General features: G+C 37.4%; 1 protein-coding gene across 4 annotated transcripts in view; it reads right to left on the bottom strand.

Annotated features, from left to right (window-relative positions):
• The window catches only part of SCN8A (sodium voltage-gated channel alpha subunit 8), a 181,802-nt gene that overhangs the window by 144,519 nt on the left and 21,794 nt on the right, over positions 1-15,489 (bottom strand). The window contains exon 1 of one of the 4 annotated variants that reach the window (XM_079139768.1): positions 13,535-13,646. The exons of the other annotated variants lie outside the window; for them this stretch is intronic. The gene's annotated coding sequence lies outside the window, so the exon portion shown is untranslated. Of the gene's footprint in view, positions 1-13,534; positions 13,647-15,489 lie in introns of those variants that run through there. 4 annotated transcript variants of the gene reach the window in all.

Below are 15,489 nucleotides of genomic sequence, written 5' to 3'. Positions count from 1 at the left end.
AAAGGTGCCAAAAATATGCAATGGAGAAAAGATAGCCTCTTCAACAAATGGTGCTGGGAGAATTGGAAATCCATATGCAACAGAATGAAGCTATCTCTCACCCTGCATGAAACTAAACTCAAAATGGATTAAGGACCTTGGAATCAGACCAGAGACCCTGCAGATTATAGAAGAAAAATTAGGTCCAAATCTTCAACTTGTTGGCTTAGGACCAGACTTCCTCAACAGGACTCCCATAGCACAAGAAATAAAAGCAAGAATCAATAACTTGGATAGATTCAAACTAAAAAGCTTTCTCTCAGCAAAGGAAACTATCAGCAATGCAAAGAAAGAGCCTACAGAGTGGGAGAAAATCTTTGCCACTCATACTTCAGATAGAGCACTAATTTCCAGAATATATAAATAACTCAAAAAACTCTACACCAAGAATACAAATAACCCAATCGACAACTGGGCTAAGGAAATGAACAGACACTTCACAGAAGAAGATCTACAAGCAATCAACAAACATATGAAAAAATGTTCACCATCTCTAGTAATAAGAGAAATGCAAATCAAAACCACCCTAAGATTCCATCTCACCCCAATTAGAATGGCGATTATCAAGAATACAAGCAACAACAGGTGTGGGCGAGGATGTGGGGAGAAAGGTACACTCATACATTGCTGGTGGGGCTGCAAATTAGTGCAGCCACTCTGGAAAGCAGTGTGGAGATTCCTTAGAAAACTTGGAATGGAACCACCATTTGACCCAGCTATCCCACTCCTTGGCCTATACCCAAAGGACTTAAAATCAGCATACTATAGAGATACAGCCACATCAATGTTCATAGCTGCTCAATTCATAAAAGCCAGATTGTGGAACCAACCTAGATGCCCTTCAATTGATGAATGGATAAAGAAACTGTGGCATATATATACAATGGAATATTACTCAGCCATAAAGAATGATAAAATTATGGCATTTGCAGGCAAATGGATGAAATTGGAGAATATCATGCTAAGTGAGATAAGCCAATCTCAAAAAACCAAAGGATGAATGATCTTGCTGATAAGTGGATTTTGACACATAATGGGTGGTAGGAGGGGTTAGTGTTAGGGTTAGAGTTGGGGTTAGGGAGAGGGGCAAGAATGGAGGAAGGAAGGACTGTATAGAGGGAAAAGAGGGGTGGGGGGAAGGGAAAAAATAACAGAATGAATCAAACAACATTACCCTATGTAAATTTATGATTACACAAATGGTACACCTTTACTCCATGTACAAAGAGAAACAACATGTATCCCATTTGTTTACAATAAAAAAAGGAAAAGGTTTTGTCTAAAAGGAGTAGGGGAATATGGTGCCTTGGGGCTTCAAATTTACCTATAATTACTTCTTTCTCAGAAAAAGAAAGTAATATATTACTCTCTATACTTTTTTATGCTTAAAAATATTTCATAATAAAAACAATTCTATTAGCAAAATTTAGAGATGCCAACACAGTGAGGTTCAGATGTCAGTGAAAAGAACTGTTCTGATATGAACCCTGCGCCTACACACAGTACTTGGGGCCTAGGTAGGAAAGGTTTTACCTCTCTAGGGATCAGAAGAAGTGAAAGGTGCAGTTATGTCTAGTACAGGTTAGACAGACGAGCATGCCAGCAAGGGAAGCAGGGCTTTGCAAACACTAAAACTACAAGGGAACTAGGGAGGTCCCCCAAACCAGCAAAGCTTGAACACTGGGCCAAGCAGGTTTCAGGAACCCTGACCACATACTCAGGACTAACTTGTTCTGTAGATTGTTGTTCTAAACTGTTTCCCTAACTTTGCAGAAAAATCATTTGTACTTTTAAAAATCAGTAAGTGTCCCCAAACACATGCAGTGAGTACTATGAGAAAGAGGCATTACAGGTTTGAAAAAGAACAAAGACTAGGAATGCTGGGTTTATCTTTGGAGGAGAGCATCTTCTCTATCAGTGGAGGCCATGGCAAGTTACTTGAGCAAGTAGTGGCAACACAACCAGGCCAGCCAGGGAGACCAGGTTTTGAGAGCCTATTTCTTCAAAATCTCTCAGGGGAAAAACATTTTTAAAATCTCTTCTTATCTGTTGTATTGGTTTTACTTACTTCCCTGATCCTTCCGTATTAACATGGCAGGGCAGGGTGGGGGGATCTTGCTGAAGGTATATAGCTGGGCCAAGAATAGAACTCCAGCATCCTGTCTCTCGACTCACTTCTGGACCATGCTACCTCAGGAAGGAACATTTGAAAATAGTAATTCTCTCCCACCTTGCCACCAAGCTGTGCACAAGCACATGATCGATGAATGAAGTTGGCTCAGTGACTCAGCACTAGGCAGGCTGGCTCTCCTATGAGTCAGGCCCAGAATCCTGAGTGGCTAGAAGCACAGTTCATTTAAATAAAATTTTGAAACCAGGAATGTTATCACCCAAGATCATCAAAAGACTTCAGAGGTATTTTATTTTGTTTAAGCAAAGGTCAAAATCATGACCTATAGTATCCTAAGACATGACCCAGGTTTAGTAATTAATTACATTTTCCATAATTTTCATGAACATTGCTTCTTTGTACCCTGTGGGCTGCTTCAGATAGTGGTCTTGGGGTGCAGTGCCAGTTGTGGTACAGAGAGACAAAGACATACGACAGTTTATAAGTGGCTGGACTAAAAGGATAAATGAACAATTTGGGATCTCATCTGCATCTTTTCCTCTTTAACAAAAAAGAAAAAAAAAAAAAAAAAAAAAAAAAAAAAAACTACCCCCAAGTAAGGCTTTCTCTTATTCTTCTGCAGGATAACAATATACACACAGCTTGGGGGGGGCACTTTGATAAGCTGCCCCCAACTGACCCTGTCAATAGCCATTGGTTATGACCACCTGCTCCCAGCAGGGAAGAAGTCAGCCTCTGAGCAATGACCCCTGTGACAGATGGCACAGCACAGACAGAAAAGGGCCAGCCAAAAATACGACTTCCCACAGAGGGAGGGAGCCAGAGTATTTAAAAGGCAAGAGTCAAAGGAACAAAGCAATGAAATTCATCCAGTGTATCTAAAACTTGCCTCAGGATATCAACAGTCTTGTGAATGACAGAGGAATCAAAACCCTTGATGATGAGACCTCAGGACTCTGGGCTCAGCAAGCTGTCATTTGCGAGGTTTTAGAACAAATTATCTTAGGGAAAAGTGTGACAATGAGATTTGGTGAAGGACTCCTATAACCATTAAAGAGAACTTGAACAAGTAAGGCAAATTAGAAAAAACTCAAATTTCCAAAGACATTGATTGGTCTTAGAAATAACAATTTGGAGAATAGGACTGTAAAATGTCAGACCTGGAATGAACTGAATTAGCAGGGGGAAAACAAAACAAAACAAAACATTAGTCCTTGCTTGTGTTTGATGACCTATACTAGGAGGGAGATATAAAATAAGCAAAGTGCAAGAAACTGGCACAAAAAAAGGTGACAAGAGGAAATATCACTTATCCTGAACCAAGGCCCAGCAATCTTTAAGCAACTGCCAGAATCCTGTGAAAGAAGCATCATTTTTTGCCATTTTAAAAGGAAACAAAGCAAAGCACCACACCATTATTCATAATAGCCAATAGGTAGAGGCAATCCAAAGTGTCTACGGACAGAAAACACAATGTTGCACTTGCATAAAATAGATTATTGAGCTTTAAAAAGGAAGGAAATCCTAACACATACTTCAACATGGATGAACCTTAAAGACATTATGTGAAGGAAAATAAACCAGTCACAAAAAGACAAATACTGTGCAGCTTCTATATGGAGTTCCTAAAATAGTCAAATTTATAAGATAGTAACTAAAATGGTGGTTGCCGGGGTGGGGAGGCAGTGTGGAGGTGTTGCCTCATGGATACAGCGTTTCAGGCAGGGATGATGAAAAAGTTCCAGAGATGGATGGTGGCGACTGTTGCACAACAACATGAATTATATTTAATGTCACTCAAATGAACACTTAAAAATGATTTAAATGATAAATTTTATATCATGTATATTTTACCACAATTTTTTTAAAATGGAAAAAAAAAATAACAAAACAAGGCAAAGTGAGATTAAGAAATTTGGCAAGGGCACAACTTAAGAGATGAAGAAGACAAAATTCAAGCCAGGATGCAAGTTCATGATTATAATCTCCCTGGACACTCCTTCTTTTTCCACCGCAGAACTATATAGGCTGAGGAAGAGGAGGAGGAGAGAGACAGCTGTCAGGAATAGAACCTGGAGGCTCTACTTGACCATAGCCTGACCCACCTCTCTCCTTCCCCTTTACACTAGTCATTCCAAGTGTCTTTGCTCAAATCTTGGATCTCACTTTCACCTCTCAGTCTTCTTCCAAGAGTGGGTCATGGAGAACATCCTGTGTATTCCAAGTTACCAATATCACTCAGAAAGATTGTGAAAACCCCAGTCCTAGAAGGCCTCCCTGAATCAGAAGCTATCAGGACACTCACCATTAATGTAGGTCCTCTAATCCATCCTTGTTTGCTAATAAAATCTATGCTGTATAAAGTACTCACAAAACAAAAAGTATAAATTTCCAGAGTTCTGAGGCACCTTAATTTTACCTAGCCTGAAAGTTCAATAGCTGGATTTTATCCCCCAGGGACTTTGGGCAATGTCTAGAAACATCTTTGAGTGTCACAACTTGGAGGGGGGATTACTGGCATCTAGTGGTAGAGCTAGGGATGTTGCTAAACATCTTAAAATGTGCCCTATAACACAGAATTTGCATGTTCAAAATGTCAATAGTGCAGAGATTAACACCCTCTGAGAGTCCAACCACTTGTATCTGATACTTGCACAGGATGAGTGTCCCTTTTCAGAAGTATTTCAGAGTTTCTGAGATTTTGGAATATTTGCATAAGAATCTATCTATTGATTTATTTAATTTATACCAGGGGTTGAACCCAGGGGTGTTTAGCCACTAAGCCACATCCCCAGTCTTTTCTTTATATTTTATTTGAGAAATGCCTCGCTGATTTGCTTAGGGCCTCGCTAAATTGCTGAGGCTGGCTTTGAACTCATGATCTTCCTGCCACAGTCTCCCCAGTAGCTGAGATTATAGGCATGAACCACCACATCCAGCTGTATAGGAATTTATTAAGCATCCCTCATCCAAAAATCTAAAATAAGAAATGCTCCGGAATCTGAAACTTGTTGAGCAACGTATCAGAATTTTCTGGAGCATTTCAGATTTTGGATTTTCGGATTATGGATGCCTAACCTGTACTTCCTTTACAAATTACCATGAAAAAAAGAACCTCTGCTACAATAGTTATGATAGACAGAAAATAGGGACCTGAGGCAGCCCAGCACCAAAAAGAAGAAAAAAAATGCTAGGAAAAAAAAAATCTCTGACCTTCCACATAGATTATATTATTAGTGACATCAGCAGCCTAAGAGATTACTTCTGCAGAAGCAAGGAGCATTACAACATGAAGTCTCAAACTTGAAGAGCTAAACTATACAACAATGACTCATTTCTAAACAAAGTTTGCAGGTTACTTGCTTTACTCTGATAAAAGTATAACCATAGCGAATAACTGCAATTTAAAAATGTTTCTTGTGACCTCACCAACTTGACCTTTATTTCCGTCCATCAGCCATTCATCTCTTCATATACCAGTCTCATTCCTACCTCTAATCCTCTTGGCATGTCATCCTCCTTCTGTTTTCCAAACTAAACCTACAGTGCCTTCACAGTCTGTATCAAGATTGCCCTCAAATTTTTTTACCAATATCAATCAATGATGATCTCTCCCAGTCTGTACAACAATTTCTCATTCACCTGCATATATTCTGCTTTAGAATGTCTTAAAGGTTTTATTTAGCCATATTAAGCATTCAGCAAATATCAAGTAATCAACAAACAGTAAATGACTACCTCCAATATACTTAAGGAGATAAGTATATTCTTTAGTTTCTGCCCCTGAAGTGCCAAGACTAACTCATTCAAAACAATTACTAAATACAAGAAAGTATATAATTAACCAAATTACATTTATATTTTAAAAATGCTAGAGAAGTTCAAAAACGAAGATCAAGTTCTCTCGGTTCTTATTTTTTGGAGGCAATGTCAGAAATTAAAAAAAAGATCTATTAATTCATTCCCCTCAATATTTTCTGAGTTTTTTTTTTTTATATATAAAGCATTGGAACATACTTTATGTTTATATTGCACTTTAAGTCTTATATTTAATCTCATTTCACCTTTAATGACAATGTAAGATAATTAAAGCAAGTTGCAATCATAAGCCTAATTCTGTAAATCAGGCTTTACAGAAAGGAAGGCATCTACCTGAAATATACATGTTAACAACAAAACCAGCACAAGAACAAGTCTCTTGGTCTCCTAGTACCATCTGTCCTCAAAACCTCTAACATTCCCCAAAAGCCCCTTAGCTTGCCACTCTTCAGCCATTTCTCCAACTATTGCAGGACACCTAGCTAAATGAAAGTTTTAAAAAATATCTGCTACAGATCCTTTCAAAAGATCCTGCAATCCCAGAGACTTGGGAGGCTAAGGCAGAAGGATGGCAAATTAGGGGCCAGCCTCAGTAACTGAGTGAGGCCCTATCTCAAAATAAAAAAATAAAAAGGGCTGGGGATGTGACTCAGTGGTAAAGCACCCCAAGTTCAGTCCCCGGTAAGGAAGGGATGAAAGAAGGGAAAATCTGTTCATTACATACTTCTGCTTATCTTTTTCATGATTGTGTAAATTTAAATCTGTAATTTTAAGCTCCTTTAAATCTGAAAGCATATCCAGAGTTTGAGGGAAGGGCAGAGGGGGACAGAGGGAGAAATACAAAGTGAGGGAATACATTAAATATTAATTCTGTTGTTATGAACTTCCCATTTGTTTGATTAAAATCCTGTTTTCTTCAGAGACTAGCAAGTACTGAAACATGGTTGATGTATAAAAAAATGTTCACTTAATAAATGAAACAATCTGGTTTTCCTGACATATCATGAGCTCCTGAAAGGAAAAGACTTCTCTCATAAACACTTTTGTAACCCTATACCAAATAAGCATCCAATAATGCACTGAATTAAATCATTCAACTGGTAGGTAGGGAAAACTATGTAGGGCGACTGTCTTGGTGGTTTTTTGTTTTGTTTTGTTTTGTTTGTTTTTTTGCATCCTGTATTGATCAATTTGGCATCATTGATCACAAGGTCAAACTTAATGGCCAAAGTGTTTATACTCCCCCAAGATTCACAGCCTGTATTCCATTATTGAACTCTCACATATCTAACCTCCATTATCTAACTCTCACACACCAAACCAACATTTCCCGTGTCCTGAATCAACCCAGAGCCAGATACTAGACAACCAGGAATAACTCCTGTATCCCAAAGCCTGCTGAAATTAGCAAAACTAGCCAAATCTAACCTGTTTACCCCATCCTGCCTGCCTTTCCCAAGGAAAACACAATAAAAGCTCTATGCCCTGCTTTCCTCTCACTCCTCTTCCTCCTGATCCAATAGGGTGCTTTCCTCTGTGGCCCTGAATGGTATGGCATGTCATGGCATGCCCCCTTCTCTGAGAAATGTAAGTAATAAACTTTTCTTTCAATGACATTGAAAACATTTATAAATTAAGGTTCTGGCACAAATCAATTGGTGCCACCATTACCATTACCACCAGACAGAAAGAACCAGAACCCAACCCAGCTGAATCCTAAATGCTGGCTTACACCACTGCTTATAAAATCTTACCTTTCCTATGAGATAGCAAATTCCTTTGAAGACCAAGGTCTTCTCTTTATATCCACTACTAGACAAAGTTAATACCATATGCAGAGCACTCACTTCTTAAACTGAATTTTACACAGACAAGTAAATATTAGATGACATTTTTATACTCTTATCAACTATTTAATTATCTTCTCTACCCCCCCCAAAAAAATAAAGGAATGGATGGATGGATGGATGAAGAATGGAAGGAAGAAAAAGAAAAAATATGTGACTAAACTCTTGCTGCACAGTTTGGCATTTTCCTATTGAGTTAAAAATAAGCTTATAATATGAACCAGCAATCACACACATAAGTATTTATTAAAGTGAACTGAAAACTATGTTCACACACAACCTGCACACAAGTGTTTATAACAGCGCTATCTTTTTTTACCTTTATTGTATTTATTTATTTTCTTGTGGTACTGAGGATTAAACCCAGTGCCTCACACATACTAGGCAAGCACTCTACCACTGAGCTACAACCCCAGCCCCAACAGTTCTATCTATAAGCATCAAAAACTGGAAGCAACCAAGATATCTCTCAACAGGTGAATGAATAAACAAACTACGGTATATCCAAGAATGGACAAAAAGGAATAATCAATTCATCCAACAACAGGCATTATGCAAAGTGAAAGACTACACACATTGTGTAATTCTATTCATGTGACATTCTTGAAAAGGCAGAACTACAAGAACGAAAAACAATTTGTAGTTACCAGGGTTTACAGTGGGAGGCAGCTGACTACAAGGGGATGTACAGGTAAATTTTAGGGTGATGGAAATGTTCTTATGTTATTAGGGTGGTATACACATGACTTCATAGCTTTGTCTAAACACATACATTTGTACCTTGCAAAGAGAGAACTTTAATGTCCACAAAATTTTAAAAAGTCAATCAGGATGTCAAGGGATCCCAGGATTGAACGCAGACTGTAACAAAAAAATCTAATATATTAGCTGGGTTTGGCGGTGCATACCTATAGTCCAAGATCAGCCTGAGTAACACAGGCAGACTCTATATCAAAAAAAAAAAAAAAAAAGAAGAAGAAGAAGAAGAAGAAGAATTTAACATAGTTAACATATTATAAATCTGAGACATAAACCCATTAAAGGTAGGGGGAAAAAGGAGCATACCGAAGTAACCTTGGAAACCAGAGCTGTGACTAGCAACCATAAGGTTACAAACAAAGGGATCTGTACTTAAATGCAATACTCCAGCAGTAACTCTGTTGTTCCTGGGGTGGTTATAAATTAGCAATTGTGAACCTGCTTTACATGTGCATGGCTTTAAAAAAATAAGTAAAATGCCATCTACCATGGTGGATAGTTAGAGAAAGGTTTCTCACTGTCAGGAGTGAAATACAGATAAGCAAGGGAGGGAGGCTAGAATAAACTCTGTGATTAGGGTCAGATAGTGCAAAACATGTTTAGTTTAATATATACATAAATCAACAGACATAAAAATAAATACATATGTACACAAGGGTTAGTATATACATACTGGGGCATCCTCTAATCTGAAAATTCGAACTATGAAATATGAAACTTTCTGAGAGCTGACATGATACTGCAAGTGGAAAATTCTACACTTAACCCCATATGATGGGTCATAGTCAAAACACAGGCATAGGGCTGGGGATATAGCTCAGTTGGTAGAGTGCTTGCCTTGCAAGCACAAGGCCCTGGGTTCAATCCCCAGCACTGCAAAAAAAAAAAAAAAACAAACACAGGCATATCAGAAACACTACATGAAAATACCTTAGCTATGTGCAAAAGGTATATACAAAACACAGATGAATTCTGTGTCTAGACTTGGGTCCTGTCCCCAAGGCATCTTATTATATAGAGTCAAACATTCCAAAATCCAAAAACTCCTAGGCACTCTGGATGAGAGATATTCCACCTATATATGTTTCCCACCTCTATTCACTGAGCAGGCCTAATAGCAAAGCATACCCAATGATTAGATCTTGCTTTCTCCAATAAAAAAGAACCGGGGATCCTTAGGAAAAGACATGATTTTAGAGCTATGAGGAAAATACAAGGGGAATCTAGAATACCTTCTAGTTAAAAAAAAAGAAAAAGAAAAAGAAAAATTAAAAAAGTAGGGAGGTGTCCAAGTAAAAAAAGGATGAGTGCATATCAAAGGGAACCAGAAAACTTTTAAAAGGCCACAACGACCTAAGATGGACCAGCCTGAGCAATAAAATAAATAGCATAGCACTGTGCTATAATCCAAAGCATAAAATAAATAAGTCTATACTGATAAAAGTTTAATGATTTGATAAATAAACACATGGGTTAGGGGTAAATATTCCTTTAGAGAATTCCAAACAAAATAAGTGAATACTACCTCCTACAAGAGCAAGAATTAATCTTCACCCCTTCTCTCCCAAGTAAAGGTTTAGTGACTTATTTACAAAGACTACAGTATGGAGAGGGAAAAATAGCAACTCTACAGCACAGAAACCTAGCAAACATTACCTTAAATAATAAAGGTTAACATTACCAGTGATAAATCATATTAATGTGTCCCATCTCAATACGTGATAAGGAGGACACTTCATCTCTTTGGTATTGTTCCCCAAAACCCATAACCCCAGTCTAAATTTGAGAAATACATCCAAAACACCTAAATTGAGGGGCATTCTACAGAATACCTCACCAGTACTCTTCATACCTACAAAGTCCACAAAAACCAAGGGAAAACTGAGAAGCCATCAGAGATCAGAGAAGACTAAGGAAACAAATGACTAAATGCAACGTGGTACCCTGCACTGGATCCCGGAACAGAAAAAAGAACACCAGTGTGAAAGTGGTAAAATCCAAATAACATTTGGAATTTGGTTAACTGTAATAGAGCAATAGTGGTATCTTAGTTTCCACAGATATACCATAGTAACATGCTAACATTAGAGGAAAATGGGTGAGGCATATATAGGAACTATGAATTAATTATCTTTTCAAATTTGTCCATAAACCTAAAAATTAGTTTAAATAAAAAGCTGAAAAAATCACCAACAAAAAACCTGGCTTAAAAAAACCTAATGCTAGTTAAGGGTCAAGTTAGTAAGAAAAATTAACTCTGCATATCTAATTAAAATTTATTTGTAACACATTTTGGGGGGCGGTATGGGGATTAAACCCAGGGGCACTTTACCACTGAGCTACATCCTCAGTTATTTTCATTTTTAAATTTTTAGACAGGGTCTCCATAAGTGGCTAAGGGCCTCACTAATTTCCTGAGGCTGGCCTTGAACTTGTGATCCTCCTATCTCAGCCTCTTGAGTCGCTGGGATTACAGGCATGCACCTCCACACCAGGCTATTTTACAGGTGTGTGCCACTACACCTGACTATCTGCAACACTTCTTTGTGACAGAAGTATAGGATCATTTTATTGGGCACGTCTTTTCACAAAGAGCAAATAAAGTATACCTGCTATACCATCTTGTGAGCCTAATTTATTATAATGATACTTCTATTAATGATGATAACGGATTTTCATGGCTTATTCATGGTTCAGATGCTTCTGTACCAGAAGGAGAAATAATGACCCAAAACATATTCTTTTTTTGATGAGGACTCCTTTCATCCCTCCCATGCCTCCAGATGAGATAATGGATTTTCTCCAGTCATTCTACCTATGTAACAAAACTCTGGCCTCCTTAAGGCCAAGAGCTATGGGTAAGACTTTGACCCCTCCTTTACATTCCTGCGTATGACACAGAACTAAGGAAATCTGTACTGCTTCAGTCCCTCCATATGCTGATTAAATTTGGTACTGGGGGGATTAAACCCAGGGGTACTTTACCACTGAGCTATATCCCCAGCACTTTCACTTTATATTTTGAGACAGAATCTGGTTAAGTTACTTAGGGCCTCACTAAAATATAACATAGATAATATAACAGCAATGTCCTAGTCTGTAGCCAAATAAACTGCAAAGTCTCTACGTAATATATTACACAGCTAATGGGTAAAACGGGACATCCAGATCTACTATTGTTTTTTTTAACAGCTCATTACCTAAAGAATCACCAATACAATGCACTTTGTACTGCTAAATGAAAATTAGCACTACTTTTTGAAAAAAAAATATTTTAAATTCTGAGATTTGGCCATTCACTGGGAAAGATGTACACTGACCACATAAACTCTGATCACTAAATCGAAATTCAGGAAATAGTATTCAAAAGAGAATTTCTAGACCCATAGTGACACAGTAAGTTTAAAGTTGCCAAGAACTGTTTGTTTTATATGATAAAAAAAAGGACACAAATTTTATGAAGTTCAAAAATAAAAGAGCATCTATGATTTGGATATGGTTTAATTGTGTCCCCCAAATGTTCATGTTAGACGCTGGTGTCCCATGTGGCAGCAGTGAAGTGGTAGACTCTTAAAGAGGTGGGGTCTGTTGCACAGCAATTAGGTCATGGGGGCACTACCCTTAAAAGGGATTAATTAATGCTGGTCTCATGGAGTGAGTTTGTTCCTGTGAAGGTGATTTGACATACAGTAAACTTACTATATTTCACTGCATAATTGTTGAAGATATTTTGGCCAATCCTCTGCAGGGGGTGGGGTGGGGAGGAGTGCAATCATTATGTGATGCTTAAAAAAAAATAGTGCCAAAGCCATGTGCAGTGGTGCACACCTGTAATCCCAGCAGCTTGGGAGACTGAGGCAGAAAGATTATGAGTTCAAAGCCAGCCTCAGTAATTGAGCGAGGCCCTAAGCAACTCAGTGGGACCCTGTCTCTAAATAAAATACAAAAATGAGCTGGGGATTTGGTTCAGTGATGGAGTGCCCCTGAGTTCACTCCCTGATACAAAAAAAAAAAAAAAAAAAAATTATGCCAGTATTATGTTAAAAGCATCTATTACTAAACTGTCTTTGGTGTAATGTTAGAATTCACAGAATGCTCATGAATATACATTAAAATTGAATAGTCCAAATCATGCACAGCATTCTTCATGACAGTTTAGTGAATATTTTTCTAGTCTGAAAAAAGTTAACTCATTAGTTGTTACTGATTTGTGCATTATAGTAAAAAAATATTACACTTGAGAGAATTTATTACAGTGTTGCAAAATATAACTTACAAATTTAATCTTGGGTGTCCAAAGATTCTGTGCTATCATTGCTTTATTATCTGACGTGCCATCCACAGCGCCACTAATAAAAAATGTGTTCACCATTAGTACTGCAGCACTCTAAAACCACACCAGTCAGCTTTCAGAAATAGCTGACAATGTTCAAGCGCTAAGAATTCTAGACCAGAAAATTAATGGGCATCCATATGATACTGGTGAATACTACTACTCTGTTTACCTTTTAAGTGGCATGAGGAACAGAATTATACCACATGATGATTATGTGATGAAAGGTTATAAACCAATTTTTGGACTGAAAAAACAGGTTGCGACAATTATGCAGTGATGACAATTATGTAGTGAATTATGTGGTGAAATACAGTAACCCCTGAATCTCTCTGGCTTCCTATCTTCTCATGTGCTCTAATCACTGTGATGCCATCACCATAAGGCCCCTACCACAGCCAAGCCAAAGCCAGTGCCATGCTCTTGGGCCTCCACAACCATGAGCTAAACAAATCTTTTCTCTGCAAATCACACAGCCTAAATATTTTGTTGCAGCAACAGAAAATGGACTAATACAACATCTAAGCAATCAAAAATATCTTAAGAATTTTCTCCACTGCATTACTCTACAAAGTTATTACCCAAGGAAAGATCAAGAACAAGTACCTCTGTATATCTTCCAGTAAGTCCACACCACTCAAGCCTTTGTAAAAACCACCGTTTTCTCCTTCTAGCATGTTCCATGGCGGCACCTGATCTTATAGAGCCTTTTCTTCTTTTAAATCAGACTTATGTGGAACAGGTTCAGTAGGCAAATTCAAACAAGAAACTCCAAGAGTATTTCATGCAATAATTGCCTCTTTGTATTAAGCACAACCTTTGAGACAGCCGTTTTTTCTTTCTTTTGCATTTTTATAGCATTGTATCTTTTTATGCTCATCCCAGTTTTTCAAATAATACAGGATTCTATAAAGAAAAAATGGAAACAAGATGACTATTTGAAAAGCCACCAAAACCAGTTTCATTATTTACTGGTCTACGAAGGGTCCCCTCTTAGAAAGGAAACACCATTGCTGCAAAAATAATCTTTTCCTTTTTTCAGATTAATTATATAGCTAATTTTATTTAGGATTTACTAAAATTAACAGAAACAGATACACAATCATAAACAAGTAAACTTGGAAAATTTTAAACATTTAATTCTTCTGACTTTTGATCCCAAGTATAGTATTAAAAGGCCTATTATCAGGAAAATGCCCCATTGCACTGAAAAATCAGTATTTCAGATCTTCCAAGAAAGCCTGGATTTCCAATAAACACAGCAAAGCATCAAAATAATCCTGAATGATATTCCTTCGGTCTCCACAATATTTAATATTTCTTCAAGAAAGTTTTTTGCACAAACTTTTTTTATAGTAGATATTTATTTAAAGTAATACATATGCAGACCAAATAATTTTTAAATTGTATGTTTCAGGTTTAACGAACTTCATAAAAATACTATGAGGACAGCTGCATCCACAGATTTCAACTACATGATTACTTCTTTTCTCATTCTTCTGTCTTTTCTTTCCTGAATAACCTCTTTTGAGATACAGTTCAAGATAGAATTTATCTTCCTCATATTTTGTCCACTGTTCTTTAGGCAAGATCAAATGCCTCATAATCAGGTCCAATGTGCTTGCATGCATGTGTGCGCTCGCGCTCTCTCTCATTTAACCTTTATTTATTTGTTTTTAAGTGGCACTGAGAATCAAACCCAGGGCCCCACCCATGGTAGACAAGCACTTTACCACTGAGCTACAAACTCAGTCCCCAATACTATCTTAATGCCAAACATCCTATCATTATGAAGGTTCTCAAGAAGCCTTCTTATGGTCTCTTATACATCTTCATCCTCATTATAATCATCTTGCATTAACCCCAGCTGTTGAATCCTGCAGCTTTATAATGCCATTTTTTAATATATAGCCACTGGCTGAAGGCTGTAATAGCAGGTCAGTTCAGCATTTTGACCCTGCACAAAACTTTTGTATTACATGTGCTGATCTAGAGATCAGAAAAAAAAAAATCATTACTTCTATAGGGCTTCTTTTTCTACCATCATGCAGTAAACTGATAGCTTTCACTTGCTTCTCTACTTACACCGACATGGCTTTGTAGCTAAGAACACATGATATATAAAATGTTCCTCAGAAAAAAAGAATTAATCCAAACCAAATTTGATGGTTAGGAATTGACTGTCCAACCGATTGTCATCCAAATGCTCTTGACTGTCATATCCTTCCCTTTTGGCTGTTTTCTAATTAGTCACTTGGCATGTCTCTTATGAGAATTAGAAATGGAGAGGAAAGAAGAAAAATGCCATTTGATCCATTTCATTTTTCCCTAAATAATTTTGGTAAAAGACTTGGCAGAATCAGAGTTAGATGTTAGAAGAAACTTATCAGATTGTATGAAGGTTTCTATTACCTATTCTAAAATTCTTTACCCCATCAAGGTTTAAGAACTGATTAATTATTTGCAGTCATATGAAATGATAAATACATCAATATGCTATTAGCAAATAAAATGGACACAGATCTTTAGCTCAATGATTCCCCTCCCACGTATTTATTCTA

This window comes from Sciurus vulgaris (assembly GCF_902686455.1).
Source record: "Sciurus vulgaris genome assembly, chromosome: 5".
NCBI lineage: Eukaryota > Metazoa > Chordata > Mammalia > Rodentia > Sciuridae > Sciurus > Sciurus vulgaris.
Note: the sequence above shows the minus strand (reverse complement) of the source record. Positions and strands in the feature narration are given on the sequence as shown.